A 26,146-nucleotide genomic window follows, 5' to 3' on the forward strand; every position below is an offset into this window, starting at 1 on the left:
CGCAGCAGGCTGCTTGTTTGTGAGACAGCCAACATGCACAGTGGTTAGCTATTGTGCGAGGCAGCGAATGAGGGCAGAGCAAATCGCTTTGTGCCTTCGCCGCCTCGCTGCCTAGCAAAGCGTCGTCTGCCTTGGGCGCCTAGCAAAGCTGCGCGTGCCGTCGCCGTCAAGCAAAGCGCCGTGTTCCTTGGGCGCCTAGCAAAGAAGTGCCTGCGTTCGGCGCCTCGCCGCATTGCAGCCTAGCAAAGCGCTGCGTGCCTTCGGCGGCTGGCAAAGCAGTGCGTGCCTTCGCCGCCTCACACACCGCGTTGTGCCTTTGGCGCCTGGCAAAGCAGCGCGTGCCTTCGCCGCCTAAGAAAGCGCTGCGTGCCTTTTCGCCCTCGCCGCCCAACAAAGCGCCCTGTCCCTTCACCGCCTCCCGAACCGCTTCGTCCCTTCGCCGCCTCGCCGCCTAGCAAAGCGCTGCTTGCCTTCGCCGCCTCACACACCGCTGCGTCCCTTCGCCGCCTCGCCGCTTAGCAAACGCCGTGGGAGCGCCGAAGGGACACGGCGCTTTTGTAGGCGCCGAAGGCACGTGGCGCTTTGCTAAGCACCGAGGCAGCGAAGGCACGCAGCCATTTGATCGTGCTCGACGGGCTAGGGCGCCTTGCGAGGCGGCGAGGCGGCGAAGGCACGCAGCGCTTTGCCAGGCGCCCAGGGACGCAGCGCTCGGCGAGGGCACGCAGTGCTTTGCCAGGCGCCGAAGGCACTCAGCGCTTTGCCAGGCGCCGAAGGCACGCAGCGCTCTAGCAGGCGGCGAGGGCACACAGTGCTTTGCTAGGCGGCGAGCGGACGTGCAGCTTTGCTAGGCAGCCAAGGCTGAGGACGCTTTGCTAGGCGCTTTGCTAGGCGGCGAAGGCACGAAGCGATTTGGGAGGCGGCGAAGGCACACGGCGCTTTGCTAGGCGGCGAGGGCGAGAAGGCACGCAGCGCTTTCTGAGGCGGCGAGGCGGCCAAGGCACGCGCTGCTTTGCTAGGCGCCGAAGGCACGCAGCGCTTCCTTCGTTTGCGAGGCAGCGAAGAGATGGAGCGCTTTGCTTCTTGGCCAGGCAGCGAAGAGGCGCCGTGCTTTGCTTTCTGCCACTCAGCGAATACACGCAGCGCTCTGCTTTTTGGCGAGGCAGTGAACAGATGCAGCGTTTAGTTTGCGAGGCGGCCAAGAGACGCGGCGCTTTGCATGCTGGCGAGGCGGCGAGCAGATCGAGTGCTTTGCTTGTTGGCGAGGCAGCGAAGAGATGCAGCGGTTTGCTTGTTGGCGAGGCAGCGAAGAGATTCAGCAGTCTCCTTGTTTGTGACACAGCGACCATGCCCAGTGCTTGCTCTTTGTGCGAGGCAGCGAAGAGATGCAGCACTTTGCTTGTGCACCAGGTGGCGCAGTGGCATGGCGGATGACTTTTTCGCCTGGAGGCGAAGCGAGGCAGCACTTTGTTAGTTGGCGAGGCAGCGAAGAGACGCAGCAGGCTGCTTGTTTGTGAGACAGCCAACATGCACAGTGGTTAGCTATTGTGCGAGGCAGCGAAAGAGGGCAGAGCAAATCGCTTTGTGCCTTCGCCGCCTCGCTGCCTAGCAAAGCGTCGTCTGCCTTGGGCGCCTAGCAAAGCTGCGCGTGCCGTCGCCGTCAAGCAAAGCGCCGTGTTCCTTGGGCGCCTAGCAAAGAAGTGCCTGCGTTGGGCGCCTCGCCGCATTGCAGCCTAGCAAAGCGCTGCGTGCCTTCGGCGGCTGGCAAAGCAGTGCGTGCCTTCGCCGCCTCACACACCGCATTGTGCCTTCGGCGCCTGGCAAAGCAGCGCGTGCCTTCGCCGCCTGGCCTCCTAAGAAAGCGCTGCGTGCCTTCTCGCCCTCGCCGCCTAGCAAAGCGCCGTGTCCCTTCGCCGCCTCGCCGCCTAGCAAAGCTCCGCGTGCCGTCGCCGCCTACAAAGCGCCGTGTTCCTTCGGCGCCTAGCAAAGCAGCGCGTGCCTTCGCCGCCTAAGAAAGCGCTGCGTGCCTTTTCGCCCTCGCCGCCCAACAAAGCGCCCTGTCCCTTCACCGCCTCCCGAACCGCTTCGTCCCTTCGCCGCCTCGCCGCCTAGCAAAGCGCTGCTTGCCTTCGCCGCCTCACACACCGCTGCGTCCCTTCGCCGCCTCGCCGCTTAGCAAACGCCGTGGGAGCGCCGAAGGGACACGGCGCTTTTGTAGGCGCCGAAGGCACGTGGCGCTTTGCTAAGCACCGAGGCAGCGAAGGCACGCAGCCATTTGATCGTGCTCGACGGGCTAGGGCGCCTTGCGAGGCGGCGAGGCGGCGAAGGCACGCAGCGCTTTGCCAGGCGCCCAGGGACGCAGCGCTCGGCGAGGGCACGCAGTGCTTTGCCAGGCGCCGAAGGCACTCAGCGCTTTGCCAGGCGCCGAAGGCACGCAGCGCTCTAGCAGGCGGCGAGGGCACACAGTGCTTTGCTAGGCGGCGAGCGGACGTGGAGCTTTGCTAGGCAGCCAAGGCTGAGGACGCTTTGCTAGGCGCTTTGCTAGGCGGCGAAGGCACGAAGCGATTTGGGAGGCGGCGAAGGCACACGGCGCTTTGCTAGGCGGCGAGGGCGAGAAGGCACGCAGCGCTTTCTGAGGCGGCGAGGCGGCCAAGGCACGCGCTGCTTTGCTCGGCGCCGAAGGCACGCAGCGCTTCCTTCGTTTGCGAGGCAGCGAAGAGATGGAGCGCTTTGCTTCTTGGCCAGGCAGCGAAGAGGCGCCGTGCTTTGCTTTCTGCCACTCAGCGAATACACGCAGCGCTCTGCTTTTTGGCGAGGCAGTGAACAGATGCAGCGTTTAGTTTGCGAGGCGGCCAAGAGACGCGGCGCTTTGCATGCTGGCGAGGCGGCGAGCAGATCGAGTGCTTTGCTTGTTGGCGAGGCAGCGAAGAGATTCAGCAGTCTCCTTGTTTGTGACACAGCGACCATGCACAGTGCTTGCTCTTTGTGCGAGGCAGCGAAGAGATGCAGCACTTTGCTTGTGCACCAGGTGGCGCAGTGGCATGGCGGATGACTTTTTCGCCTGGAGGCGAAGCGAGGCAGCACTTTGTTAGTTGGCGAGGCAGCGAAGAGACGCAGCAGGCTGCTTGTTTGTGAGACAGCCAACATGCACAGTGGTTAGCTATTGTGCGAGGCAGCGAATGAGGGCAGAGCAAATCGCTTTGTGCGTTCGCCGCCTCGCTGCCTAGCAAAGCGTCGTCTGCCTTGGGCGCCTAGCAAAGCTGCGCGTGCCGTCGCCGTCAAGCAAAGCGCCGTGTTCCTTGGGCGCCTAGCAAAGAAGTGCCTGCGTTGGGCGCCTCGCCGCATTGCAGCCTAGCAAAGCGCTGCGTGCCTTCGGCGGCTGGCAAAGCAGTGCGTGCCTTCGCCGCCTCACACACCGCGTTGTGCCTTCGGCGCCTGGCAAAGCAGCGCGTGCCTTCGCCGCCTAAGAAAGCGCTGCGTGCCTTTTCGCCCTCGCCGCCCAACAAAGCGCCCTGTCCCTTCACCGCCTCCCGAACCGCTTCGTCCCTTCGCCGCCTCGCCGCCTAGCAAAGCGCTGCTTGCCTTCGCCGCCTCACACACCGCTGCGTCCCTTCGCCGCCTCGCCGCTTAGCAAACGCCGTGGGAGCGCCGAAGGGACACGGCGCTTTTGTAGGCGCCGAAGGCACGTGGCGCTTTGCTAAGCACCGAGGCAGCGAAGGCACGCAGCCATTTGATCGTGCTCGACGGGCTAGGGCGCCTTGCGAGGCGGCGAGGCGGCGAAGGCACGCAGCGCTTTGCCAGGCGCCCAGGGACGCAGCGCTCGGCGAGGGCACGCAGTGCTTTGCCAGGCGCCGAAGGCACTCAGCGCTTTGCCAGGCGCCGAAGGCACGCAGCGCTCTAGCAGGCGGCGAGGGCACACAGTGCTTTGCTAGGCGGCGAGCGGACGTGGAGCTTTGCTAGGCAGCCAAGGCTGAGGACGCTTTGCTAGGCGCTTTGCTAGGCGGCGAAGGCACGAAGCGATTTGGGAGGCGGCGAAGGCACACGGCGCTTTGCTAGGCGGCGAGGGCGAGAAGGCACGCAGCGCTTTCTGAGGCGGCGAGGCGGCCAAGGCACGCGCTGCTTTGCTAGGCGCCGAAGGCACGCAGCGCTTCCTTCGTTTGCGAGGCAGCGAAGAGATGGAGCGCTTTGCTTCTTGGCCAGGCAGCGAAGAGGCGCCGTGCTTTGCTTTCTGCCACTCAGCGAATACACGCAGCGCTCTGCTTTTTGGCGAGGCAGTGAACAGATGCAGCGTTTAGTTTGCGAGGCGGCCAAGAGACGCGGCGCTTTGCATGCTGGCGAGGCGGCGAGCAGATCGAGTGCTTTGCTTGTTGGCGAGGCAGCGAAGAGATTCAGCAGTCTCCTTGTTTGTGACACAGCGACCATGCCCAGTGCTTGCTCTTTGTGCGAGGCAGCGAAGAGATGCAGCACTTTGCTTGTGCACCAGGTGGCGCAGTGGCATGGCGGATGACTTTTTCGCCTGGAGGCGAAGCGAGGCAGCACTTTGTTAGTTGGCGAGGCAGCGAAGAGACGCAGCAGGCTGCTTGTTTGTGAGACAGCCAACATGCACAGTGGTTAGCTATTGTGCGAGGCAGCGAATGAGGGCAGAGCAAATCGCTTTGTGCCTTCGCCGCCTCGCTGCCTAGCAAAGCGTCGTCTGCCTTGGGCGCCTAGCAAAGCTGCGCGTGCCGTCGCCGTCAAGCAAAGCGCCGTGTTCCTTGGGCGCCTAGCAAAGAAGTGCCTGCGTTGGGCGCCTCGCCGCATTGCAGCCTAGCAAAGCGCTGCGTGCCTTCGGCGGCTGGCAAAGCAGTGCGTGCCTTCGCCGCCTCACACACCGCGTTGTGCCTTCGGCGCCTGGCAAAGCAGCGCGTGCCTTCGCCGCCTGGCCTCCTAAGAAAGCGCTGCGTGCCTTCTCGCCCTCGCCGCCTAGCAAAGCGCCGTGTCCCTTCGCCGCCTCGCCGCCTAGCAAAGCTCCGCGTGCCGTCGCCGCCTACAAAGCGCCGTGTTCCTTCGGCGCCTAGCAAAGCAGCGCGTGCCTTCGCCGCCTAAGAAAGCGCTGCGTGCCTTTTCGCCCTCGCCGCCCAACAAAGCGCCCTGTCCCTTCACCGCCTCCCGAACCGCTTCGTCCCTTCGCCGCCTCGCCGCCTAGCAAAGCGCTGCTTGCCTTCGCCGCCTCACACACCGCTGCGTCCCTTCGCCGCCTCGCCGCTTAGCAAACGCCGTGGGAGCGCCGAAGGGACACGGCGCTTTTGTAGGCGCCGAAGGCACGTGGCGCTTTGCTAAGCACCGAGGCAGCGAAGGCACGCAGCCATTTGATCGTGCTCGACGGGCTAGGGCGCCTTGCGAGGCGGCGAGGCGGCGAAGGCACGCAGCGCTTTGCCAGGCGCCCAGGGACGCAGCGCTCGGCGAGGGCACGCAGTGCTTTGCCAGGCGCCGAAGGCACTCAGCGCTTTGCCAGGCGCCGAAGGCACGCAGCGCTCTAGCAGGCGGCGAGGGCACACAGTGCTTTGCTAGGCGGCGAGCGGACGTGGAGCTTTGCTAGGCAGCCAAGGCTGAGGACGCTTTGCTAGGCGCTTTGCTAGGCGGCGAAGGCACGAAGCGATTTGGGAGGCGGCGAAGGCACACGGCGCTTTGCTAGGCGGCGAGGGCGAGAAGGCACGCAGCGCTTTCTGAGGCGGCGAGGCGGCCAAGGCACGCGCTGCTTTGCTAGGCGCCGAAGGCACGCAGCGCTTCCTTCGTTTGCGAGGCAGCGAAGAGATGGAGCGCTTTGCTTCTTGGCCAGGCAGCGAAGAGGCGCCGTGCTTTGCTTTCTGCCACTCAGCGAATACACGCAGCGCTCTGCTTTTTGGCGAGGCAGTGAACAGATGCAGCGTTTAGTTTGCGAGGCGGCCAAGAGACGCGGCGCTTTGCATGCTGGCGAGGCGGCGAGCAGATCGAGTGCTTTGCTTGTTGGCGAGGCAGCGAAGAGATGCAGCGGTTTGCTTGTTGGCGAGGCAGCGAAGAGATTCAGCAGTCTCCTTGTTTGTGACACAGCGACCATGCCCAGTGCTTGCTCTTTGTGCGAGGCAGCGAAGAGATGCAGCACTTTGCTTGTGCACCAGGTGGCGCAGTGGCATGGCGGATGACTTTTTCGCCTGGAGGCGAAGCGAGGCAGCACTTTGTTAGTTGGCGAGGCAGCGAAGAGACGCAGCAGGCTGCTTGTTTGTGAGACAGCCAACATGCACAGTGGTTAGCTATTGTGCGAGGCAGCGAATGAGGGCAGAGCAAATCGCTTTGTGCGTTCGCCGCCTCGCTGCCTAGCAAAGCGTCGTCTGCCTTGGGCGCCTAGCAAAGCTGCGCGTGCCGTCGCCGTCAAGCAAAGCGCCGTGTTCCTTGGGCGCCTAGCAAAGAAGTGCCTGCGTTCGGCGCCTCGCCGCATTGCAGCCTAGCAAAGCGCTGCGTGCCTTCGGCGGCTGGCAAAGCAGTGCGTGCCTTCGCCGCCTCACACACCGCGTTGTGCCTTCGGCGCCTGGCAAAGCAGCGCGTGCCTTCGCCGCCTGGCCTCCTAAGAAAGCGCTGCGTGCCTTCTCGCCCTCGCCGCCTAGCAAAGCGCCGTGTTCCTTCGGCGCCTAGCAAAGCAGCGCGTGCCTTCGCCGCCTAAGAAAGCGCTGCGTGCCTTTTCGCCCTCGCCGCCCAACAAAGCGCCCTGTCCCTTCACCGCCTCCCGAACCGCTTCGTCCCTTCGCCGCCTCGCCGCCTAGCAAAGCGCTGCTTGCCTTCGCCACCTCACACACCGCTGCGTCCCTTCGCCGCCTCGCCGCTTAGCAAACGCCGTGGGAGCGCCGAAGGGACACGGCGCTTTTGTAGGCGCCGAAGGCACGTGGCGCTTTGCTAAGCACCGAGGCAGCGAAGGCACGCAGCCATTTGATCGTGCTCGACGGGCTAGGGCGCCTTGCTAGGCGGCGAGGCGGCGAAGGCACGCAGCGCTTTGCCAGGCGCCCAGGGACGCAGCGCTCGGCGAGGGCACGCAGTGCTTTGCCAGGCGCCGAAGGCACTCAGCGCTTTGCCAGGCGCCGAAGGCACGCAGCGCTCTAGCAGGCGGCGAGGGCACACAGTGCTTTGCTAGGCGGCGAGCGGACGTGCAGCTTTGCTAGGCAGCCAAGGCTGAGGACGCTTTGCTAGGCGCTTTGCTAGGCGGCGAAGGCACGAAGCGATTTGGGAGGCGGCGAAGGCACACGGCGCTTTGCTAGGCGGCGAGGGCGAGAAGGCACGCAGCGCTTTCTGAGGCGGCGAGGCGGCCAAGGCACGCGCTGCTTTGCTAGGCGCCGAAGGCACGCAGCGCTTCCTTCGTTTGCGAGGCAGCGAAGAGATGGAGCGCTTTGCTTGTGCACCAGGTGGCGCAGTGGCATGGCGGATGACTTTTTCGCCTGGAGGCGAAGCGAGGCAGCACTTTGTTAGTTGGCGAGGCAGCGAAGAGACGCAGCAGGCTGCTTGTTTGTGAGACAGCCAACATGCACAGTGGTTAGCTATTGTGCGAGGCAGCGAATGAGGGCAGAGGAAATCGCTTTGTGCCTTCGCCGCCTCGCTGCCTAGCAAAGCGTCGTCTGCCTTGGGCGCCTAGCAAAGCTGCGCGTGCCGTCGCCGTCAAGCAAAGCGCCGTGTTCCTTGGGCGCCTAGCAGAGAAGTGCCTGCGTTCGGCGCCTCGCCGCATTGCAGCCTAGCAAAGCGCTGCGTGCCTTCGGCGGCTGGCAAAGCAGTGCGTGCCTTCGCCGCCTCACACACCGCATTGTGCCTTCGGCGCCTGGCAAAGCAGCGCGTGCCTTGGCCGCCTCGCCGCCTCAGAAAGCGCTGCGTGCCTTTTCGCCCTCGCCGCCCAACAAAGCGCCCTGTCCCTTCACCGCCTCCCGAACCGCTTCGTCCCTTCGCCGCCTCGCCGCTTAGCAAACGCCGTGGGAGCGCCGAAGGGACACGGCGCTTTTGTAGGCGCCGAAGGCACGTGGCGCTTTGCTAAGCACCGAGGCAGCGAAGGCACGCAGCCATTTGATCGTGCTCGACGGGCTAGGGCGCCTTGCGAGCCGGCGAGGCGGCGAAGGCACGCAGCGCTTTGCCAGGCGCCCAGGGACGCAGCGCTCGGCGAGGGCACGCAGTGCTTTGCCAGGCGCCGAAGGCACTCAGCGCTTTGCCAGGCGCCGAAGGCACGCAGCGCTCTAGCAGGCGGCGAGGGCACACAGTGCTTTGCTAGGCGGCGAGCGGACGTGGAGCTTTGCTAGGCAGCCAAGGCTGAGGACGCTTTGCTAGGCGCTTTGCTAGGCGGCGAAGGCACGAAGCGATTTGGGAGGCGGCGAAGGCACACGGCGCTTTGCTAGGCGGCGAGGGCGAGAAGGCACGCAGCGCTTTCTGAGGCGGCGAGGCGGCCAAGGCACGCGCTGCTTTGCTAGGCGCCGAAGGCACGCAGCGCTTCCTTCGTTTGCGAGGCAGCGAAGAGATGGAGCGCTTTGCTTCTTGGCCAGGCAGCGAAGAGGCGCCGTGCTTTGCTTTCTGCCACTCAGCGAATACACGCAGCGCTCTGCTTTTTGGCGAGGCAGTGAACAGATGCAGCGTTTAGTTTGCGAGGCGGCCAAGAGACGCGGCGCTTTGCATGCTGGCGAGGCGGCGAGCAGATCGAGTGCTTTGCTTGTTGGCGAGGCAGCGAAGAGATTCAGCAGTCTCCTTGTTTGTGACACAGCGACCATGCACAGTGCTTGCTCTTTGTGCGAGGCAGCGAAGAGATGCAGCACTTTGCTTGTGCACCAGGTGGCGCAGTGGCATGGCGGATGACTTTTTCGCCTGGAGGCGAAGCGAGGCAGCACTTTGTTAGTTGGCGAGGCAGCGAAGAGACGCAGCAGGCTGCTTGTTTGTGAGACAGCCAACATGCACAGTGGTTAGCTATTGTGCGAGGCAGCGAATGAGGGCAGAGCAAATCGCTTTGTGCCTTCGCCGCCTCGCTGCCTAGCAAAGCGTCGTCTGCCTTGGGCGCCTAGCAAAGCTGCGCGTGCCGTCGCCGTCAAGCAAAGCGCCGTGTTCCTTGGGCGCCTAGCAAAGAAGTGCCTGCGTTCGGCGCCTCGCCGCATTGCAGCCTAGCAAAGCGCTGCGTGCCTTCGGCGGCTGGCAAAGCAGTGCGTGCCTTCGCCGCCTCACACACCGCGTTGTGCCTTTGGCGCCTGGCAAAGCAGCGCGTGCCTTCGCCGCCTAAGAAAGCGCTGCGTGCCTTTTCGCCCTCGCCGCCCAACAAAGCGCCCTGTCCCTTCACCGCCTCCCGAACCGCTTCGTCCCTTCGCCGCCTCGCCGCCTAGCAAAGCGCTGCTTGCCTTCGCCGCCTCACACACCGCTGCGTCCCTTCGCCGCCTCGCCGCTTAGCAAACGCCGTGGGAGCGCCGAAGGGACACGGCGCTTTTGTAGGCGCCGAAGGCACGTGGCGCTTTGCTAAGCACCGAGGCAGCGAAGGCACGCAGCCATTTGATCGTGCTCGACGGGCTAGGGCGCCTTGCGAGGCGGCGAGGCGGCGAAGGCACGCAGCGCTTTGCCAGGCGCCCAGGGACGCAGCGCTCGGCGAGGGCACGCAGTGCTTTGCCAGGCGCCGAAGGCACTCAGCGCTTTGCCAGGCGCCGAAGGCACGCAGCGCTCTAGCAGGCGGCGAGGGCACACAGTGCTTTGCTAGGCGGCGAGCGGACGTGCAGCTTTGCTAGGCAGCCAAGGCTGAGGACGCTTTGCTAGGCGCTTTGCTAGGCGGCGAAGGCACGAAGCGATTTGGGAGGCGGCGAAGGCACACGGCGCTTTGCTAGGCGGCGAGGGCGAGAAGGCACGCAGCGCTTTCTGAGGCGGCGAGGCGGCCAAGGCACGCGCTGCTTTGCTAGGCGCCGAAGGCACGCAGCGCTTCCTTCGTTTGCGAGGCAGCGAAGAGATGGAGCGCTTTGCTTCTTGGCCAGGCAGCGAAGAGGCGCCGTGCTTTGCTTTCTGCCACTCAGCGAATACACGCAGCGCTCTGCTTTTTGGCGAGGCAGTGAACAGATGCAGCGTTTAGTTTGCGAGGCGGCCAAGAGACGCGGCGCTTTGCATGCTGGCGAGGCGGCGAGCAGATCGAGTGCTTTGCTTGTTGGCGAGGCAGCGAAGAGATGCAGCGGTTTGCTTGTTGGCGAGGCAGCGAAGAGATTCAGCAGTCTCCTTGTTTGTGACACAGCGACCATGCCCAGTGCTTGCTCTTTGTGCGAGGCAGCGAAGAGATGCAGCACTTTGCTTGTGCACCAGGTGGCGCAGTGGCATGGCGGATGACTTTTTCGCCTGGAGGCGAAGCGAGGCAGCACTTTGTTAGTTGGCGAGGCAGCGAAGAGACGCAGCAGGCTGCTTGTTTGTGAGACAGCCAACATGCACAGTGGTTAGCTATTGTGCGAGGCAGCGAAAGAGGGCAGAGCAAATCGCTTTGTGCCTTCGCCGCCTCGCTGCCTAGCAAAGCGTCGTCTGCCTTGGGCGCCTAGCAAAGCTGCGCGTGCCGTCGCCGTCAAGCAAAGCGCCGTGTTCCTTGGGCGCCTAGCAAAGAAGTGCCTGCGTTGGGCGCCTCGCCGCATTGCAGCCTAGCAAAGCGCTGCGTGCCTTCGGCGGCTGGCAAAGCAGTGCGTGCCTTCGCCGCCTCACACACCGCATTGTGCCTTCGGCGCCTGGCAAAGCAGCGCGTGCCTTCGCCGCCTGGCCTCCTAAGAAAGCGCTGCGTGCCTTCTCGCCCTCGCCGCCTAGCAAAGCGCCGTGTCCCTTCGCCGCCTCGCCGCCTAGCAAAGCTCCGCGTGCCGTCGCCGCCTACAAAGCGCCGTGTTCCTTCGGCGCCTAGCAAAGCAGCGCGTGCCTTCGCCGCCTAAGAAAGCGCTGCGTGCCTTTTCGCCCTCGCCGCCCAACAAAGCGCCCTGTCCCTTCACCGCCTCCCGAACCGCTTCGTCCCTTCGCCGCCTCGCCGCCTAGCAAAGCGCTGCTTGCCTTCGCCGCCTCACACACCGCTGCGTCCCTTCGCCGCCTCGCCGCTTAGCAAACGCCGTGGGAGCGCCGAAGGGACACGGCGCTTTTGTAGGCGCCGAAGGCACGTGGCGCTTTGCTAAGCACCGAGGCAGCGAAGGCACGCAGCCATTTGATCGTGCTCGACGGGCTAGGGCGCCTTGCGAGGCGGCGAGGCGGCGAAGGCACGCAGCGCTTTGCCAGGCGCCCAGGGACGCAGCGCTCGGCGAGGGCACGCAGTGCTTTGCCAGGCGCCGAAGGCACTCAGCGCTTTGCCAGGCGCCGAAGGCACGCAGCGCTCTAGCAGGCGGCGAGGGCACACAGTGCTTTGCTAGGCGGCGAGCGGACGTGGAGCTTTGCTAGGCAGCCAAGGCTGAGGACGCTTTGCTAGGCGCTTTGCTAGGCGGCGAAGGCACGAAGCGATTTGGGAGGCGGCGAAGGCACACGGCGCTTTGCTAGGCGGCGAGGGCGAGAAGGCACGCAGCGCTTTCTGAGGCGGCGAGGCGGCCAAGGCACGCGCTGCTTTGCTCGGCGCCGAAGGCACGCAGCGCTTCCTTCGTTTGCGAGGCAGCGAAGAGATGGAGCGCTTTGCTTCTTGGCCAGGCAGCGAAGAGGCGCCGTGCTTTGCTTTCTGCCACTCAGCGAATACACGCAGCGCTCTGCTTTTTGGCGAGGCAGTGAACAGATGCAGCGTTTAGTTTGCGAGGCGGCCAAGAGACGCGGCGCTTTGCATGCTGGCGAGGCGGCGAGCAGATCGAGTGCTTTGCTTGTTGGCGAGGCAGCGAAGAGATTCAGCAGTCTCCTTGTTTGTGACACAGCGACCATGCACAGTGCTTGCTCTTTGTGCGAGGCAGCGAAGAGATGCAGCACTTTGCTTGTGCACCAGGTGGCGCAGTGGCATGGCGGATGACTTTTTCGCCTGGAGGCGAAGCGAGGCAGCACTTTGTTAGTTGGCGAGGCAGCGAAGAGACGCAGCAGGCTGCTTGTTTGTGAGACAGCCAACATGCACAGTGGTTAGCTATTGTGCGAGGCAGCGAATGAGGGCAGAGCAAATCGCTTTGTGCGTTCGCCGCCTCGCTGCCTAGCAAAGCGTCGTCTGCCTTGGGCGCCTAGCAAAGCTGCGCGTGCCGTCGCCGTCAAGCAAAGCGCCGTGTTCCTTGGGCGCCTAGCAAAGAAGTGCCTGCGTTGGGCGCCTCGCCGCATTGCAGCCTAGCAAAGCGCTGCGTGCCTTCGGCGGCTGGCAAAGCAGTGCGTGCCTTCGCCGCCTCACACACCGCGTTGTGCCTTCGGCGCCTGGCAAAGCAGCGCGTGCCTTCGCCGCCTAAGAAAGCGCTGCGTGCCTTTTCGCCCTCGCCGCCCAACAAAGCGCCCTGTCCCTTCACCGCCTCCCGAACCGCTTCGTCCCTTCGCCGCCTCGCCGCCTAGCAAAGCGCTGCTTGCCTTCGCCGCCTCACACACCGCTGCGTCCCTTCGCCGCCTCGCCGCTTAGCAAACGCCGTGGGAGCGCCGAAGGGACACGGCGCTTTTGTAGGCGCCGAAGGCACGTGGCGCTTTGCTAAGCACCGAGGCAGCGAAGGCACGCAGCCATTTGATCGTGCTCGACGGGCTAGGGCGCCTTGCGAGGCGGCGAGGCGGCGAAGGCACGCAGCGCTTTGCCAGGCGCCCAGGGACGCAGCGCTCGGCGAGGGCACGCAGTGCTTTGCCAGGCGCCGAAGGCACTCAGCGCTTTGCCAGGCGCCGAAGGCACGCAGCGCTCTAGCAGGCGGCGAGGGCACACAGTGCTTTGCTAGGCGGCGAGCGGACGTGGAGCTTTGCTAGGCAGCCAAGGCTGAGGACGCTTTGCTAGGCGCTTTGCTAGGCGGCGAAGGCACGAAGCGATTTGGGAGGCGGCGAAGGCACACGGCGCTTTGCTAGGCGGCGAGGGCGAGAAGGCACGCAGCGCTTTCTGAGGCGGCGAGGCGGCCAAGGCACGCGCTGCTTTGCTAGGCGCCGAAGGCACGCAGCGCTTCCTTCGTTTGCGAGGCAGCGAAGAGATGGAGCGCTTTGCTTCTTGGCCAGGCAGCGAAGAGGCGCCGTGCTTTGCTTTCTGCCACTCAGCGAATACACGCAGCGCTCTGCTTTTTGGCGAGGCAGTGAACAGATGCAGCGTTTAGTTTGCGAGGCGGCCAAGAGACGCGGCGCTTTGCATGCTGGCGAGGCGGCGAGCAGATCGAGTGCTTTGCTTGTTGGCGAGGCAGCGAAGAGATTCAGCAGTCTCCTTGTTTGTGACACAGCGACCATGCCCAGTGCTTGCTCTTTGTGCGAGGCAGCGAAGAGATGCAGCACTTTGCTTGTGCACCAGGTGGCGCAGTGGCATGGCGGATGACTTTTTCGCCTGGAGGCGAAGCGAGGCAGCACTTTGTTAGTTGGCGAGGCAGCGAAGAGACGCAGCAGGCTGCTTGTTTGTGAGACAGCCAACATGCACAGTGGTTAGCTATTGTGCGAGGCAGCGAATGAGGGCAGAGCAAATCGCTTTGTGCCTTCGCCGCCTCGCTGCCTAGCAAAGCGTCGTCTGCCTTGGGCGCCTAGCAAAGCTGCGCGTGCCGTCGCCGTCAAGCAAAGCGCCGTGTTCCTTGGGCGCCTAGCAAAGAAGTGCCTGCGTTGGGCGCCTCGCCGCATTGCAGCCTAGCAAAGCGCTGCGTGCCTTCGGCGGCTGGCAAAGCAGTGCGTGCCTTCGCCGCCTCACACACCGCGTTGTGCCTTCGGCGCCTGGCAAAGCAGCGCGTGCCTTCGCCGCCTGGCCTCCTAAGAAAGCGCTGCGTGCCTTCTCGCCCTCGCCGCCTAGCAAAGCGCCGTGTCCCTTCGCCGCCTCGCCGCCTAGCAAAGCTCCGCGTGCCGTCGCCGCCTACAAAGCGCCGTGTTCCTTCGGCGCCTAGCAAAGCAGCGCGTGCCTTCGCCGCCTAAGAAAGCGCTGCGTGCCTTTTCGCCCTCGCCGCCCAACAAAGCGCCCTGTCCCTTCACCGCCTCCCGAACCGCTTCGTCCCTTCGCCGCCTCGCCGCCTAGCAAAGCGCTGCTTGCCTTCGCCGCCTCACACACCGCTGCGTCCCTTCGCCGCCTCGCCGCTTAGCAAACGCCGTGGGAGCGCCGAAGGGACACGGCGCTTTTGTAGGCGCCGAAGGCACGTGGCGCTTTGCTAAGCACCGAGGCAGCGAAGGCACGCAGCCATTTGATCGTGCTCGACGGGCTAGGGCGCCTTGCGAGGCGGCGAGGCGGCGAAGGCACGCAGCGCTTTGCCAGGCGCCCAGGGACGCAGCGCTCGGCGAGGGCACGCAGTGCTTTGCCAGGCGCCGAAGGCACTCAGCGCTTTGCCAGGCGCCGAAGGCACGCAGCGCTCTAGCAGGCGGCGAGGGCACACAGTGCTTTGCTAGGCGGCGAGCGGACGTGGAGCTTTGCTAGGCAGCCAAGGCTGAGGACGCTTTGCTAGGCGCTTTGCTAGGCGGCGAAGGCACGAAGCGATTTGGGAGGCGGCGAAGGCACACGGCGCTTTGCTAGGCGGCGAGGGCGAGAAGGCACGCAGCGCTTTCTGAGGCGGCGAGGCGGCCAAGGCACGCGCTGCTTTGCTAGGCGCCGAAGGCACGCAGCGCTTCCTTCGTTTGCGAGGCAGCGAAGAGATGGAGCGCTTTGCTTCTTGGCCAGGCAGCGAAGAGGCGCCGTGCTTTGCTTTCTGCCACTCAGCGAATACACGCAGCGCTCTGCTTTTTGGCGAGGCAGTGAACAGATGCAGCGTTTAGTTTGCGAGGCGGCCAAGAGACGCGGCGCTTTGCATGCTGGCGAGGCGGCGAGCAGATCGAGTGCTTTGCTTGTTGGCGAGGCAGCGAAGAGATGCAGCGGTTTGCTTGTTGGCGAGGCAGCGAAGAGATTCAGCAGTCTCCTTGTTTGTGACACAGCGACCATGCCCAGTGCTTGCTCTTTGTGCGAGGCAGCGAAGAGATGCAGCACTTTGCTTGTGCACCAGGTGGCGCAGTGGCATGGCGGATGACTTTTTCGCCTGGAGGCGAAGCGAGGCAGCACTTTGTTAGTTGGCGAGGCAGCGAAGAGACGCAGCAGGCTGCTTGTTTGTGAGACAGCCAACATGCACAGTGGTTAGCTATTGTGCGAGGCAGCGAATGAGGGCAGAGCAAATCGCTTTGTGCGTTCGCCGCCTCGCTGCCTAGCAAAGCGTCGTCTGCCTTGGGCGCCTAGCAAAGCTGCGCGTGCCGTCGCCGTCAAGCAAAGCGCCGTGTTCCTTGGGCGCCTAGCAAAGAAGTGCCTGCGTTCGGCGCCTCGCCGCATTGCAGCCTAGCAAAGCGCTGCGTGCCTTCGGCGGCTGGCAAAGCAGTGCGTGCCTTCGCCGCCTCACACACCGCGTTGTGCCTTCGGCGCCTGGCAAAGCAGCGCGTGCCTTCGCCGCCTGGCCTCCTAAGAAAGCGCTGCGTGCCTTCTCGCCCTCGCCGCCTAGCAAAGCGCCGTGTTCCTTCGGCGCCTAGCAAAGCAGCGCGTGCCTTCGCCGCCTAAGAAAGCGCTGCGTGCCTTTTCGCCCTCGCCGCCCAACAAAGCGCCCTGTCCCTTCACCGCCTCCCGAACCGCTTCGTCCCTTCGCCGCCTCGCCGCCTAGCAAAGCGCTGCTTGCCTTCGCCACCTCACACACCGCTGCGTCCCTTCGCCGCCTCGCCGCTTAGCAAACGCCGTGGGAGCGCCGAAGGGACACGGCGCTTTTGTAGGCGCCGAAGGCACGTGGCGCTTTGCTAAGCACCGAGGCAGCGAAGGCACGCAGCCATTTGATCGTGCTCGACGGGCTAGGGCGCCTTGCTAGGCGGCGAGGCGGCGAAGGCACGCAGCGCTTTGCCAGGCGCCCAGGGACGCAGCGCTCGGCGAGGGCACGCAGTGCTTTGCCAGGCGCCGAAGGCACTCAGCGCTTTGCCAGGCGCCGAAGGCACGCAGCGCTCTAGCAGGCGGCGAGGGCACACAGTGCTTTGCTAGGCGGCGAGCGGACGTGCAGCTTTGCTAGGCAGCCAAGGCTGAGGACGCTTTGCTAGGCGCTTTGCTAGGCGGCGAAGGCACGAAGCGATTTGGGAGGCGGCGAAGGCACACGGCGCTTTGCTAGGCGGCGAGGGCGAGAAGGCACGCAGCGCTTTCTGAGGCGGCGAGGCGGCCAAGGCACGCGCTGCTTTGCTAGGCGCCGAAGGCACGCAGCGCTTCCTTCGTTTGCGAGGCAGCGAAGAGATGGAGCGCTTTGCTTGTGCACCAGGTGGCGCAGTGGCATGGCGGATGACTTTTTCGCCTGGAGGCGAAGCGAGGCAGCACTTTGTTAGTTGGCGAGGCAGCGAAGAGACGCAGCAGGCTGCTTGTTTGTGAGACAGCCAACATGCACAGTGGTTAGCTATTGTGCGAGGCAGCGAATGAGGGCAGAGGAAATCGCTTTGTGCCTTCGCCGCCTCGCTGCCTAGCAAAGCGTCGTCTGCCTTGGGCGCCTAGCAAAGCTGCGCGTGCCGTCGCCGTCAAGCAAAGCGCCGTGTTCCTTGGGCGCCTAGCAGAGAAGTGCCTGCGTTCGGCGCCTCGCCGCATTGCAGCCTAGCAAAGCGCTGCGTGCCTTCGGCGGCTGGCAAAGCAGTGCGTGCCTTCGCCGCCTCACACACCGCGTTGTGCCTTCGGCGCCTGGCAAAGCAGCGCGTGCCTTCGCCGCCTGGCCTCCTAAGAAAGCGCTGCGTGCCTTCTCGCCCTCGCCGCCTAGCAAAGCGCCGTGTCCCTTCGCCGCCTCGCCGCCTAGCAAAGCTCCGCGTGCCGTCGCCGCCTACAAAGCGCCGTGTTCCTTCGGCGCCTAGCAAAGCAGCGCGTGCCTTCGCCGCCTAAGAAAGCGCTGCGTGCCTTTTCGCCCTCGCCGCCCAACAAAGCGCCCTGTCCCTTCACCGCCTCCCGAACCGCTTCGTCCCTTCGCCGCCTCGCCGCTTAGCAAACGCCGTGGGAGCGCCGAAGGGACACGGCGCTTTTGTAGGCGCCGAAGGCACGTGGCGCTTTGCTAAGCACCGAGGCAGCGAAGGCACGCAGCCATTTGATCGTGCTCGACGGGCTCGGGCGCCTTGCTAGGCGGCGAGGCGGCGAAGGCACGCAGCGCTTTGCCAGGCGCCCAGGGACGCAGCGCTCGGCGAGGGCACGCAGTGCTTTGCCAGGCGCCGAAGGCACTCAGCGCTTTGCCAGGCGCCGAAGGCACGCAGCGCTCTAGCAGGCGGCGAGGGCACACAGTGCTTTGCTAGGCGGCGAGCGGACGTGGAGCTTTGCTAGGCAGCCAAGGCTGAGGACGCTTTGCTAGGCGCTTTGCTAGGCGGCGAAGGCACGAAGCGATTTGGGAGGCGGCGAAGGCACACGGCGCTTTGCTAGGCGGCGAGGGCGAGAAGGCACGCAGCGCTTTCTGAGGCGGCGAGGCGGCCAAGGCACGCGCTGCTTTGCTCGGCGCCGAAGGCACGCAGCGCTTCCTTCGTTTGCGAGGCAGCGAAGAGATGGAGCGCTTTGCTTCTTGGCCAGGCAGCGAAGAGGCGCCGTGCTTTGCTTTCTGCCACTCAGCGAATACACGCAGCGCTCTGCTTTTTGGCGAGGCAGTGAACAGATGCAGCGTTTAGTTTGCGAGGCGGCCAAGAGACGCGGCGCTTTGCATGCTGGCGAGGCGGCGAGCAGATCGAGTGCTTTGCTTGTTGGCGAGGCAGCGAAGAGATTCAGCAGTCTCCTTGTTTGTGACACAGCGACCATGCACAGTGCTTGCTCTTTGTGCGAGGCAGCGAAGAGATGCAGCACTTTGCTTGTGCACCAGGTGGCGCAGTGGCATGGCGGATGACTTTTTCGCCTGGAGGCGAAGCGAGGCAGCACTTTGTTAGTTGGCGAGGCAGCGAAGAGACGCAGCAGGCTGCTTGTTTGTGAGACAGCCAACATGCACAGTGCTTAGCTATTGTGCGAGGCAGCGAATGAGGGCAGAGCAAATCGCTTTGTGCCTTCGCCGCCTCGCTGCCTAGCAAAGCGTCGTCTGCCTTGGGCGCCTAGCAAAGCTGCGCGTGCCGTCGCCGTCAAGCAAAGCGCCGTGTTCCTTGGGCGCCTAGCAAAGAAGTGCCTGCGTTCGGCGCCTCGCCGCATTGCAGCCTAGCAAAGCGCTGCGTGCCTTCGGCGGCTAGCAAAGCAGTGCGTGCCTTCGCCGCCTCACACACCGCGTTGTGCCTTCGGCGCCTGGCAAAGCAGCGCGTGCCTTCGCCGCCTGGCCTCCTAAGAAAGCGCTGCGTGCCTTCTCGCCCTCGCCGCCTAGCAAAGCGCCGTGTCCCTTCGCCGCCTAGCAAAGCAGCGCGTGCCTTCGCCGCCTAAGAAAGCGCTGCGTGCCTTTTCGCCCTCGCCGCCCAACAAAGCGCCCTGTCCCTTCACCGCCTCCCGAACCGCTTCGTCCCTTCGCCGCCTCGCCGCCTAGCAAAGCGCTGCTTGCCTTCGCCGCCTCACACACCGCTGCGTCCCTTCGCCGCCTCGCCGCTTAGCAAACGCCGTGGGAGCGCCGAAGGGACACGGCGCTTTTGTAGGCGCCGAAGGCACGTGGCGCTTTGCTAAGCACCGAGGCAGCGAAGGCACGCAGCCATTTGATCGTGCTCGACGGGCTAGGGCGCCTTGCGAGGCGGCGAGGCGGCGAAGGCACGCAGCGCTTTGCCAGGCGCCCAGGGACGCAGCGCTCGGCGAGGGCACGCAGTGCTTTGCCAGGCGCCGAAGGCACTCAGCGCTTTGCCAGGCGCCGAAGGCACGCAGCGCTCTAGCAGGCGGCGAGGGCACACAGTGCTTTGCTAGGCGGCGAGCGGACGTGGAGCTTTGCTAGGCAGCCAAGGCTGAGGACGCTTTGCTAGGCGCTTTGCTAGGCGGCGAAGGCACGAAGCGATTTGGGAGGCGGCGAAGGCACACGGCGCTTTGCTAGGCGGCGAGGGCGAGAAGGCACGCAGCGCTTTCTGAGGCGGCGAGGCGGCCAAGGCACGCGCTGCTTTGCTAGGCGCCGAAGGCACGCAGCGCTTCCTTCGTTTGCGAGGCAGCGAAGAGATGGAGCGCTTTGCTTCTTGGCCAGGCAGCGAACAGGCGCCGTGCTTTGCTTTCTGCCACTCAGCGAATACACGCAGCGCTCTGCTTTTTGGCGAGGCAGTGAACAGATGCAGCGTTTAGTTTGCGAGGCGGCCAAGAGACGCGGCGCTTTGCATGCTGGCGAGGCGGCGAGCAGATCGAGTGCTTTGCTTGTTGGCGAGGCAGCGAAGAGATTCAGCAGTCTCCTTGTTTGTGACACAGCGACCATGCCCAGTGCTTGCTCTTTGTGCGAGGCAGCGAAGAGATGCAGCACTTTGCTTGTGCACCAGGTGGCGCAGTGGCATGGCGGATGACTTTTTCGCCTGGAGGCGAAGCGAGGCAGCACTTTGTTAGTTGGCGAGGCAGCGAAGAGACGCAGCAGGCTGCTTGTTTGTGAGACAGCCAACATGCACAGTGCTTAGCTATTGTGCGAGGCAGCGAATGAGGGCAGAGCAAATCGCTTTGTGCCTTCGCCGCCTCGCTGCCTAGCAAAGCGTCGTCTGCCTTGGGCGCCTAGCAAAGCTGCGCGTGCCGTCGCCGTCAAGCAAAGCGCCGTGTTCCTTGGGCGCCTAGCAAAGAAGTGCCTGCGTTGGGCGCCTCGCCGCATTGCAGCCTAGCAAAGCGCTGCGTGCCTTCGGCGGCTGGCAAAGCAGTGCGTGCCTTCGCCGCCTCACACACCGCATTGTGCCTTCGGCGCCTGGCAAAGCAGCGCGTGCCTTCGCCGCCTGGCCTCCTAAGAAAGCGCTGCGTGCCTTCTCGCCCTCGCCGCCTAGCAAAGCGCCGTGTCCCTTCGCCGCCTCGCCGCCTAGCAAAGCTCCGCGTGCCGTCGCCGCCTACAAAGCGCCGTGTTCCTTCGGCGCCTAGCAAAGCAGCGCGTGCCTTCGCCGCCTAAGAAAGCGCTGCGTGCCTTTTCGCCCTCGCCGCCCAACAAAGCGCCCTGTCCCTTCACCGCCTCCCGAACCGCTTCGTCCCTTCGCCGCCTCGCCGCCTAGCAAAGCGCTGCTTGCCTTCGCCGCCTCACACACCGCTGCGTCCCTTCGCCGCCTCGCCGCTTAGCAAACGCCGTGGGAGCGCCGAAGGGACACGGCGCTTTTGTAGGCGCCGAAGGCACGTGGCGCTTTGCTAAGCACCGAGGCAGCGAAGGCACGCAGCCATTTGATCGTGCTCGACGGGCTAGGGCGCCTTGCTAGGCGGCGAAGGCACGCAGCGCTTTGCCAGGCGCCCAGGGACGCAGCGCTCGGCGAGGGCACGCAGTGCTTTGCCAGGCGCCGAAGGCACTCAGCGCTTTGCCAGGCGCCGAAGGCACGCAGCGCTCTAGCAGGCGGCGAGGGCACACAGTGCTTTGCTAGGCGGCGAGCGGACGTGGAGCTTTGCTAGGCAGCCAAGGCTGAGGACGCTTTGCTAGGCCCTTTGCTAGGCGGCGAAGGCACGAAGCGATTTGGGAGGCGGCGAAGGCACACGGCGCTTTGCTAGGCGGCGAGGGCGAGAAGGCACGCAGCACTTTCTGAGGCGGCGAGGCGGCCAAGGCACGCGCTGCTTTGCTCGGCGCCGAAGGCACGCAGCGCTTCCTTCGTTTGCGAGGCAGCGAAGAGATGGAGCGCTTTGCTTCTTGGCCAGGCAGCGAACAGGCGCCGTGCTTTGCTTTCTGCCACTCAGCGAATACACGCAGCGCTCTGCTTTTTGGCGAGGCAGTGAACAGATGCAGCGTTTAGTTTGCGAGGCGGCCAAGAGACGCGGCGCTTTGCATGCTGGCGAGGCGGCGAGCAGATCGAGTGCTTTGCTTGTTGGCGAGGCAGCGAAGAGATTCAGCAGTCTCCTTGTTTGTGACACAGCGACCATGCCCAGTGCTTGCTCTTTGTGCGAGGCAGCGAAGAGATGCAGCACTTTGCTTGTGCACCAGGTGGCGCAGTGGCATGGCGGATGACTTTTTCGCCTGGAGGCGAAGCGAGGCAGCACTTTGTTAGTTGGCGAGGCAGCGAAGAGACGCAGCAGGCTGCTTGTTTGTGAGACAGCCAACATGCACAGTGGTTAGCTATTGTGCGAGGCAGCGAATGAGGGCAGAGCAAATCGCTTTGTGCCTTCGCCGCCTCGCTGCCTAGCAAAGCGTCGTCTGCCTTGGGCGCCTAGCAAAGCTGCGCGTGCCGTCGCCGTCAAGCAAAGCGCCGTGTTCCTTGGGCGCCTAGCAAAGAAGTGCCTGCGTTGGGCGCCTCGCCGCATTGCAGCCTAGCAAAGCGCTGCGTGCCTTCACGCCCTCGCCGCCTAGCAAAGCGCCGTGTCCCTTCGCCGCCTCGCCGCCTAGCAAAGCTCCGCGTGCCGTCGCCGCCTACAAAGCGCCGTGTTCCTTCGGCGCCTAGCAAAGCAGCGCGTGCCTTCGCCGCCTAAGAAAGCGCTGCGTGCCTTTTCGCCCTCGCCGCCCAACAAAGCGCCCTGTCCCTTCACCGCCTCCCGAACCGCTTCGTCCCTTCGCCGCCTCGCCGCCTAGCAAAGCGCTGCTTGCCTTCGCCGCCTCACACACCGCTGCGTCCCTTCGCCGCCTCGCCGCTTAGCAAACGCCGTGGGAGCGCCGAAGGGACACGGCGCTTTTGTAGGCGCCGAAGGCACGTGGCGCTTTGCTAAGCACCGAGGCAGCGAAGGCACGCAGCCATTTGATCGTGCTCGACGGGCTAGGGCGCCTTGCTAGGCGGCGAGGCGGCGAAGGCACGCAGCGCTTTGCCAGGCGCCCAGGGACGCAGCGCTCGGCGAGGGCACACAGTGCTTTGCTAGGCGGCGAGCGGACGTGGAGCTTTGCTAGGCAGCCAAGGCTGAGGACGCTTTGCTAGGCGCTTTGCTAGGCGGCGAAGGCACGAAGCGATTTGGGAGGCGGCGAAGGCACACGGCGCTTTGCTAGGCGGCGAGGGCGAGAAGGCACGCAGCGCTTTCTGAGGCGGCGAGGCGGCCAAGGCACGCGCTGCTTTGCTAGGCGCCGAAGGCACGCAGCGCTTCCTTCGTTTGCGAGGCAGCGAAGAGATGGAGCGCTTTGCTTCTTGGCCAGGCAGCGAAGAGGCGCCGTGCTTTGCTTTCTGCCACTCAGCGAATACACGCAGCGCTCTGCTTTTTGGCGAGGCAGTGAACAGATGCAGCGTTTAGTTTGCGAGGCGGCCAAGAGACGCGGCGCTTTGCATGCTGGCGAGGCGGCGAGCAGATCGAGTGCTTTGCTTGTTGGCGAGGCAGCGAAGAGATTCAGCAGTCTCCTTGTTTGTGACACAGCGACCATGCCCAGTGCTTGCTCTTTGTGCGAGGCAGCGAAGAGATGCAGCACTTTGCTTGTGCACCAGGTGGCGCAGTGGCATGGCGGATGACTTTTTCGCCTGGAGGCGAAGCGAGGCAGCACTTTGTTAGTTGGCGAGGCAGCGAAGAGACGCAGCAGGCTGCTTGTTTGTGAGACAGCCAACATGCACAGTGCTTAGCTATTGTGCGAGGCAGCGAATGAGGGCAGAGCAAATCGCTTTGTGCGTTCGCCGCCTCGCTGCCTAGCAAAGCGTCGTCTGCCTTGGGCGCCTAGCAAAGCTGCGCGTGCCGTCGCCGTCAAGCAAAGCGCCGTGTTCCTTGGGCGCCTAGCAAAGAAGTGCCTGCGTTGGGCGCCTCGCCGCATTGCAGCCTAGCAAAGCGCTGCGTGCCTTCGGCGGCTGGCAAAGCAGTGCGTGCCTTCGCCGCCTCACACACCGCGTTGTGCCTTCGGCGCCTGGCAAAGCAGCGCGTGCCTTCGCCGCCTGGCCTCCTAAGAAAGCGCTGCGTGCCTTCTCGCCCTCGCCGCCTAGCAAAGCGCCGTGTCCCTTCGCCGCCTCGCCGCCTAGCAAAGCGCTGCTTGCCTTCGCCGCCTCACACACCGCTGCGTCCCTTCGCCGCCTCGCCGCTTAGCAAACGCCGTGGGAGCGCCGAAGGGACACGGCGCTTTTGTAGGCGCCGAAGGCACGTGGCGCTTTGCTAAGCACCGAGGCAGCGAAGGCACGCAGCCATTTGATCGTGCTCGACGGGCTAGGGCGCCTTGCTAGGCGGCGAGGCGGCGAAGGCACGCAGCGCTTTGCCAGGCGCCCAGGGACGCAGCGCTCGGCGAGGGCACGCAGTGCTTTGCCAGGCGCCGAAGGCACTCAGCGCTTTGCCAGGCGCCGAAGGCACGCAGCGCTCTAGCAGGCGGCGAGGGCACACAGTGCTTTGCTAGGCGGCGAGCGGACGTGGAGCTTTGCTAGGCAGCGAAGGCTGAGGACGCTTTGCTAGGCGCTTTGCTAGGCGGCGAAGGCACGAAGCGATTTGGGAGGCGGCGAAGGCACACGGCGCTTTGCTAGGCGGCGAGGGCGAGAAGGCACGCAGCGCTTTCTGAGGCGGCGAGGCGGCCAAGGCACGCGCTGCTTTGCTAGGCGCCGAAGGCACGCAGCGCTTCCTTCGTTTGCGAGGCAGCGAAGAGATGGAGCGCTTTGCTTCTTGGCCAGGCAGCGAAGAGGCGCCGTGCTTTGCTTTCTGCCACTCAGCGAATACACGCAGCGCTCTGCTTTTTGGCGAGGCAGTGAACAGATGCAGCGTTTAGTTTGCGAGGCGGCCAAGAGACGCGGCGCTTTGCATGCTGGCGAGGCGGCGAGCAGATCGAGTGCTTTGCTTGTTGGCGAGGCAGCGAAGAGATTCAGCAGTCTCCTTGTTTGTGACACAGCGACCATGCCCAGTGCTTGCTCTTTGTGCGAGGCAGCGAAGAGATGCAGCACTTTGCTTGTGCACCAGGTGGCGCAGTGGCATGGCGGATGACTTTTTCGCCTGGAGGCGAAGCGAGGCAGCACTTTGTTAGTTGGCGAGGCAGCGAAGAGACGCAGCAGGCTGCTTGTTTGTGAGACAGCCAACATGCACAGTGGTTAGCTATTGTGCGAGGCAGCGAATGAGGGCAGAGCAAATGGCTTTGTGCCTTCGCCGCCTCGCTGCCTAGCAAAGCGTCGTCTGCCTTGGGCGCCTAGCAAAGCTGCGCGTGCCGTCGCCGTCAAGCAAAGCGCCGTGTTCCTTGGGCGCCTAGCAAAGAAGTGCCTGCGTTCGGCGCCTCGCCGCATTGCAGCCTAGCAAAGCGCTGCGTGCCTTCGGCGGCTGGCAAAGCAGTGCGTGCCTTCGCCGCCTCACACACCGCATTGTGCCTTCGGCGCCTGGCAAAGCAGCGCGTGCCTTCGCCGCCTGGCCTCCTAAGAAAGCGCTGCGTGCCTTCTCGCCCTCGCCGCCTAGCAAAGCGCCGTGTCCCTTCGCCGCCTCGCCGCCTAGCAAAGCTCCGCGTGCCGTCGCCGCCTACAAAGCGCCGTGTTCCTTCGGCGCCTAGCAAAGCAGCGCGTGCCTTCGCCGCCTAAGAAAGCGCTGCGTGCCTTTTCGCCCTCGCCGCCCAACAAAGCGCCCTGTCCCTTCACCGCCTCCCGAACCGCTTCGTCCCTTCGCCGCCTCGCCGCCTAGCAAAGCGCTGCTTGCCTTCGCCGCCTCACACACCGCTGCGTCCCTTCGCCGCCTCGCCGCTTAGCAAACGCCGTGGGAGCGCCGAAGGGACACGGCGCTTTTGTAGGCGCCGAAGGCACGTGGCGCTTTGCTAAGCACCGAGGCAGCGAAGGCACGCAGCCATTTGATCGTGCTCGACGGGCTAGGGCGCCTTGCTAGGCGGCGAAGGCACGCAGCGCTTTGCCAGGCGCCCAGGGACGCAGCGCTCGGCGAGGGCACGCAGTGCTTTGCCAGGCGCCGAAGGCACTCAGCGCTTTGCCAGGCGCCGAAGGCACGCAGCGCTCTAGCAGGCGGCGAGGGCACACAGTGCTTTGCTAGGCGGCGAGCGGACGTGGAGCTTTGCTAGGCAGCCAAGGCTGAGGACGCTTTGCTAGGCCCTTTGCTAGGCGGCGAAGGCACGAAGCGATTTGGGAGGCGGCGAAGGCACACGGCGCTTTGCTAGGCGGCGAGGGCGAGAAGGCACGCAGCACTTTCTGAGGCGGCGAGGCGGCCAAGGCACGCGCTGCTTTGCTCGGCGCCGAAGGCACGCAGCGCTTCCTTCGTTTGCGAGGCAGCGAAGAGATGGAGCGCTTTGCTTCTTGGCCAGGCAGCGAACAGGCGCCGTGCTTTGCTTTCTGCCACTCAGCGAATACACGCAGCGCTCTGCTTTTTGGCGAGGCAGTGAACAGATGCAGCGTTTAGTTTGCGAGGCGGCCAAGAGACGCGGCGCTTTGCATGCTGGCGAGGCGGCGAGCAGATCGAGTGCTTTGCTTGTTGGCGAGGCAGCGAAGAGATTCAGCAGTCTCCTTGTTTGTGACACAGCGACCATGCCCAGTGCTTGCTCTTTGTGCGAGGCAGCGAAGAGATGCAGCACTTTGCTTGTGCACCAGGTGGCGCAGTGGCATGGCGGATGACTTTTTCGCCTGGAGGCGAAGCGAGGCAGCACTTTGTTAGTTGGCGAGGCAGCGAAGAGACGCAGCAGGCTGCTTGTTTGTGAGACAGCCAACATGCACAGTGGTTAGCTATTGTGCGAGGCAGCGAATGAGGGCAGAGCAAATCGCTTTGTGCCTTCGCCGCCTCGCTGCCTAGCAAAGCGTCGTCTGCCTTGGGCGCCTAGCAAAGCTGCGCGTGCCGTCGCCGTCAAGCAAAGCGCCGTGTTCCTTGGGCGCCTAGCAAAGAAGTGCCTGCGTTGGGCGCCTCGCCGCATTGCAGCCTAGCAAAGCGCTGCGTGCCTTCGGCGGCTGGCAAAGCAGTGCGTGCCTTCGCCGCCTCACACACCGCGTTGTGCCTTCGGCGCCTGGCAAAGCAGCGCGTGCCTTCGCCGCCTGGCCTCCTAAGAAAGCGCTGCGTGCCTTCACGCCCTCGCCGCCTAGCAAAGCGCCGTGTCCCTTCGCCGCCTCGCCGCCTAGCAAAGCTCCGCGTGCCGTCGCCGCCTACAAAGCGCCGTGTTCCTTCGGCGCCTAGCAAAGCAGCGCGTGCCTTCGCCGCCTAAGAAAGCGCTGCGTGCCTTTTCGCCCTCGCCGCCCAACAAAGCGCCCTGTCCCTTCACCGCCTCCCGAACCG

This window comes from Apteryx mantelli, chromosome 10 (assembly GCF_036417845.1).
Source record: "Apteryx mantelli isolate bAptMan1 chromosome 10, bAptMan1.hap1, whole genome shotgun sequence".
Taxonomy (NCBI): Eukaryota; Metazoa; Chordata; class Aves; order Apterygiformes; family Apterygidae; genus Apteryx; species Apteryx mantelli.